The sequence below is a fragment of the Bombina bombina genome, chromosome 4 (assembly GCF_027579735.1).
Source record: "Bombina bombina isolate aBomBom1 chromosome 4, aBomBom1.pri, whole genome shotgun sequence".
Lineage (NCBI taxonomy): Eukaryota > Metazoa > Chordata > Amphibia > Anura > Bombinatoridae > Bombina > Bombina bombina.
The window spans coordinates 880,901,828-880,908,368 of NC_069502.1; positions in this window are offsets into that span (position 1 = coordinate 880,901,828).

The following is a 6,541-nucleotide window of genomic DNA, read 5'->3' on the forward strand; positions in this document are numbered from 1 at the left end:
AGTCCTTACACGTTTCGTGCGGCACTTAGTTGTTTTACTTTATCTGGATTCCTGGAGTGCTGCCAATTTCTTCTTATTATTACTGGTCACCCCCATCTTAAGTACTGGCAGACAGTCTGCCAATAGACTGTAGTGTAGTGGTCACCCCTCCAGTGATCTGCAGTTAGGGACCTCCCACACCCCTCCTTTTTTTGTAGCATAGCGACCCTTCCCTCCCTCTCCCTTTATTTTCTGCAGTGTAGGGCCCTCCCACTCCCTCTACTCCCTCCGCTGCTGGGCTGCCCACCCGCCTCCCCTCCCACACCTCCCACCAGCAGATGATCGCTACACACATTGACACAGACAGTGTGTAACGATCTGGCATCTGCCCTCATATAGAACCCAGAGCACCGATCGCGCTCTGGTTCCATATGCGGGCAGATGCCTAGAGCTCAGATACTCCAGCCGAGACTGCTGGAGCTTCCTGAAGCTCAGGCGTATATGTACGTCATGCAGTACGATAGCCAAAGTACAGCACATTGTAAATATATGTCTATTTGGGCGAAGGGATTAAACAACTTTCCAAAATTTGCTTTGTGCACGGTTTTTTGTGCATGCACATTCTATTGTATTTCTCAAGGAGGGCTTTTTAAACCAAGAACAAAATACCGCTCAGTTGCATAGCGGCTCTCATAGGAGGCTGACCTGTATACTGACGCTGTGCCAGCGGACCAGTTTAGAAATTCTTTTGTTCTTGGTTAATAAAGCCCTCCTTGAGAAACACAAAAGAATGCGCATGCACAAAACACCGTGCACGAGCAAATGTCTTGCTTGACACAGAGCGATTATTTCTTTCCTAAGATATGGTGAGTCCACGGCTTAAGTAATTACTGTTGGGAATATCACTCCTGGCCAGCAGGAGGAGGCAAAGAGCACCACAGTTAAACTGCTAAGTATCACTCCCTTACCCACAACCCCCAGTCATTCTCTTTGCCTTCGGTGCATGGAGGAGGTGAAGTTTCGGTGTCTGAAGAAAAATCTACAAGCAAGTTTTGGGGTATAGCCGTATTCCATGTCATTCCTTGCAGTCGGGTAGTGGTGGCTTTAAAGCAGTTAGGAACATACTGTGTTTTGCTAACAATTGCTATCCTAGTTTAAAAAACCAGAGTTGGCTACTCTGTTCTTTCTTTTTCAAAGGTCTCTGTGAAGAACTGTGTCTTCTCATACCTTGTAACTGTCTACATGCCAGACAGCGGTGCAGGTAAGTGCTTTTTCTTCCAGTTGGGGAGACCATGCACTTAACAAATTAAAAGACACTGCTTTTTTATTGGGACATAGATAATCCTGTTGTATGGGTTACACTGGGGCATAAAGCAGGCACTGTAGCATGTGTGAGACAAACATTTAAACTCTTTTAAAAAGAAAGGGTAAAATGTTTTTATTAGGCTTTATTTTCTGACACATATTTACTTGATAAAACAAATCAAGTTTAAACTGAAAGTAATGCTGAATTTTCTATTTCAGCATCTTATTAATTTCCCCTTTGCTTTAAAATAAAACAATGCAACATTTTAAACTGTCCAGTTTGAAAAAACGGTTATTTCTGGTACTCAGTGTACCAGGAAGCTATTTCAGTGCCTCTCTGTGTCACAGCATTAATTTGAGCTTGGCAGTTGCGGTCACATGACCGGCTTTACTTCATAATGTTTCTTAGGGAAAAAGTAGTTTTTTCCCCATTTCTGGGTGATCCGGTCTTAATTGTTAGAGGTAAGGCACCTCAGTTATTGAGGTGTGGGGTTGCCTGAGGGGTATTTTAGAAATTTATTTGATACTTATTCTCACATAATTTTAGCTGGGGATCGATCCTAATTTGGGATAAACTTTAAAGTGTATTTTTCCTTGGCTTATTTTAATTGAATCTTAAAAATCTTTGAAACTTATCTGTACAAGTTTATTTACTGTTTCACAACATGTCTGATATGGAGCAAGAACCTGCTCTCATGAATTCATGCTTATTATGTTTAGATGCACAAATTGTAGCTCCTATGCAATTTTTTCTTCATGTGTCAAGAATCCTTGCAAAATAAAGGTAACATTATTTTAGCCTAATGTCTCTCAGGATGATGCTGTTAAAATAATACCTAAGCTTTCTCCTGCTACATCCTAAGCCTCAATGGTGTCACATGCAATGCCCTGTGGTTCCTCTATAACTGCTAGTGGAGTTTATTTAAAAGCAGAAATTGCTGCCCAGGTATCTTCAGCGGTATCTGCGGCATTAGCTGCCATTCCCAGATTACAGGGAAAACGCAAGAGGAAATCTAGAAATTCAGAAAGTAAGGTGCCTATCCTCAGTTCTGCTTCCCAAGTTGTCCTTTCTCATAAGTCTGATGAGGAAGATACATCGGGACTTTCTGAGGGTGAAATATCAGATTTGGACAGTATAATTCCTTCTTCTGAGACTGAGGTGGTATCCTTTAGATTTAAGCTTTGTTTATTGTTAAAGGAGGTTTTAGCTACTTTAGATGACTCCGATACCCCTGTCGTCATTTCTAAGAAATCTTTTAAACCTAATAGTTTCTTTGATAAACCTTCCACTTTAGATGTTTTTCCTGTGCCGGACCGTGCTAGGGAGATTATCTCACAGGAATGGGAGAAACCAGGGGTGTCTTTTTCCCCCGTCTCCCATTTTTAAGAAAATGTTTCCTGTCGAGGACTCCATTAAAGACCCTTGGTATACTGTACCCAAAGTTGAAGGGGCCATTTCCACTCTGGCTAAGAGAACCACTATTCCTATTGAGGATAGCTGTTCTTTTAAGGATCCGATGGACAAGAAGCTGAAGGCTTATTTGAAAAAGATTTATGTTCATCAAGGTCTCCAATGGCAACCTGCGGTGTTTATTGCCATCGTGACTAGTGCGGCATCTTATTGGTTCGACGCCTTGTCTGATTCTCTTCAAGTAGAGACTTCCTTGGATAAAATTCAAGATAGGATTAAAGCTCTTAAGTTGGCCAATTCCTTTATTGCAGATGCCATTTTACAGGTTGTTAGACTAGGAGCTAAAACGTCTAGTTTCGCTGTCCTAGCCCGCAGGGCATTATGGTTGAAATCCTGGTCTGCGGACGCTTCCTCTAAAGTCAAGCTTCTGCCGATTCCTTACAAGGGCAAAACCTTGTTTGGACCCGGTTTGGCAGAAATTATCTCTGATATCACAGGACGGGTGGAAAAGGGTCTTTTCTAGCTCAAGATAAGAAGAATAGGCCTAAAGGACGTCAGAGAAATTTTCGTTCCTTTCGTAATGCACATAAAAACTTTATGTGCATTAAAGGGACAGTCTACACCAGAATTTTTATTGTTTTAAAAGATAGATAATCCCTTTATTACCCATTCCCCAGTTTTGCATAACCAACACAGTTATAATAATATACTTTTAACCTCTGTGATTAGCTTGTATCTAAGCCTCTGCAAACTGCCCCTTTATTTCAGTTCTTTTGACAGACTTGCAGTTTAGCCAATCAGTGCCTGCTCCCAGATAACTTCACGTGCACGCGCACAGTGTTATCTATATGAAATATGTGAACTAACACCCTCTAGTGGTGAAAAACTGTTAAAATGCATTCTGAAAAGAGGTGGCCTTCAAGGTCTAAAAAATTAGCATATGAACCTCCTTAGGTTAAGCTTTCAACTAAGAATACCAAGAAAACAAAGCAAAATTGGTGATAAAAGTAAATTGGAAAATTGTTTAAAATTACATGCTCTGTCTGAATCATGAAAGATTATTTTGGCCTAGACTGTCCCTTTAAACATGGGCTAAAGGATGATTTTATCAGCATTAACTACTACATAGGAATGTTATTATAAATGTTGTGTTGACTGTCCCTTTAAGTCTCTATATTTCACAGGGGTTGTATGCACATTTTGGGCCAAAAATTGTTCACCCCTCGAGCGCTAGAAGTAAGTTTTTTGTGCGCATTAGGTTGCGCTCGTTTTACAAGTTGAAAGTATACCGTTTTCCCCCATGGGAGCCAATGGAGCAAAAAAAACAAACAAGATTTCATATTCTCAAGTGTACTAACCCGACATGAAAATATGCATATTTCACATTCCAATGTTCTTCACATTTTATTTTATTTTTTTAAAATAAACATAATCTAAATGTAAAGGTTTACGTTACAGCATAATGGCATGGTATAAAGAATATTAATATCAACATATTGAATAGTATCAAGTGGCTAACGATATAATATATAATCTTGTTACAACATTGCAAACATAACAGTAAAATATTAGTAAGGAAGCATGGATAAAAGTAGGGACGTTGTATCTTGACTCTATATATTCATCCCATATAAATTTAATAGCTAAATAATCGTCAAGTATATGTAGCAAGAGATAGCGGTATTTTTACCATATTACCATCATGATAAAATTCATCCAGTCTTCAAAGGATGGCACATTCACCCTTTTCCATAGCCTTGGAATTAACTGTTTAGCGCAATTAAGCATTATACCAAGCAATTTATTATGTAGTTTACATTAAATTTTTGGCAGTTTGTTATATAAGCATATTAATGGGTCATTTAGGATTTAAAAAAAAGTACCTTCTCCATCTCCCCAAAACCATTTTCCAATATGGGATTACATAAGGACACTTCCACCAAATGTGTGATAGCATAAATACATATTTCTATATATATCTGTGTGATAGCATAAATACATATTTCTATATATATCTGTGTGATAGCATAAATGCATATTTCTATATATATCTGATGGTATTTTGCACAAATATGTATTTATACCTTCTTCTCTGTGAAAAGCATTACTGGGCTAAAAGAAGCTGCACCCAGGTGGTAAATCGCCATAGAACAGGCTAACAATAGTATTGAGCCAGTTGTTCGTTCCTGTGATTGTGCTTCTGTCTGTGTGTATTTAGTCTCCCTATGGGAAAAAGGCGAAACCAGACGTGGACTCCTTGCTCAGTGTGCTTAGAGAAACATGGCTACACCTCACTGACGAGGCCTAATGAAGGCTGAAACGATAGTCTGGGGTTGCTGTGTTCCTTGTTCAGAGAGGAATTGCCTGGTATTTCGGCGCTGGACTGACCGTAATATGCGGGATCAGACTGATGTACTACAGGAAAGTTCTTCTCTGTGAAAAGCATTACTGGGCTAAAAGAAGCTGCACCCAGGTGGTAAATCGCCATAGAACAGGCTAACAATAGTATTGAGCCAGTTGTTCGTTCCTGTGAGTGTGCTTCTCTCTGTGTGTGTGTGTGTATATATATATATATATATATATATATATATATATATATATATACACACACATATATATATATATATATATACACATACATATACACACACAGATATATATAGGAATATATATTTATAAATACTTATAACATTCTGCTATGTGCAGAACATTGGAATCTGAAATATTTATAGTAAATGCATAGCTAAAACCTTAAAGGGACACTGAACCCAAATTTTTTCTTTCGTGATTCAGATAGAGCATGCAATCTTAAGCGACTTTCTAATTTACTCCTATTATCATTTTTTCTTCATTCTCTTGCTATCTTTATTTGAAAAAGAAGGCATCTAAGCTAAGGAGTCAGACAATTTTTGGTTCAGTACCATGGAGCGTGGTGCTGTTCAATCAGCAAAGACAACCCAGTTTGTTCACCAAAAATGGGCCGGCATCTAAACTTACATTCTTGCTTTTCAAATAAAGATACTAAGAGAATGAAGAACATTTGATAATAGGAGTAAATTAGAAAGTTGCTTAAAATTGCATGTTCTATCTGAATCACAAAAGAAAAAATTTGGGTTCAGTGTCCCTTTAATTAAATATGATTACCTAAATTTGATTTTTCATGTTTTCATTTACTTGGTTGCAAAGGGCTCCAATGCACTTATATTTATGTCTATATATGTGTACATATGTATTTATGTGTACGCATGTCTGTAAATACATATATACACATTTAAATACATCAATACACACATTATATATATATATATATATATATATATATATATATATATATATACACATATATACATACATATACACACACACACACACATACATCTTTAGAGTTGTATATGTATGTATCTCTATGTTAAAGCCCTTTGCCTGCCTTTTTTTCTTATACCTAAGACCTCATGTATTTGAGCCCTTATAACGTTTTTGTGCATTTTTTTTTTTTTTTACTAATTTGTATTAGATAGTGTTATTATGAGTGTACCTGTACATTGTAATGTATTTTTGATGTTTTGCGACACTTTTTTGTTTCGCTAAACAGTTAAACAGGGCTCTGAAGTCACGATATCCCGACCCACGTTAACTTCATTTGCCCTCAAGCGATCAGGTTTACTTTCAACTTGTTATACGAGCAAAAACCAGACACACGCAAACAGCCGTGATAAACCTCTTATCACTTACACGTAACTGTTAACGTGCAACTCTAATCTGGCCCTTTATCTGTACATAATTATTCTTGGCAGAAGAGATTACATAAGAGAGACATATTTCAACATGGCAGTTCCCATTACTTTA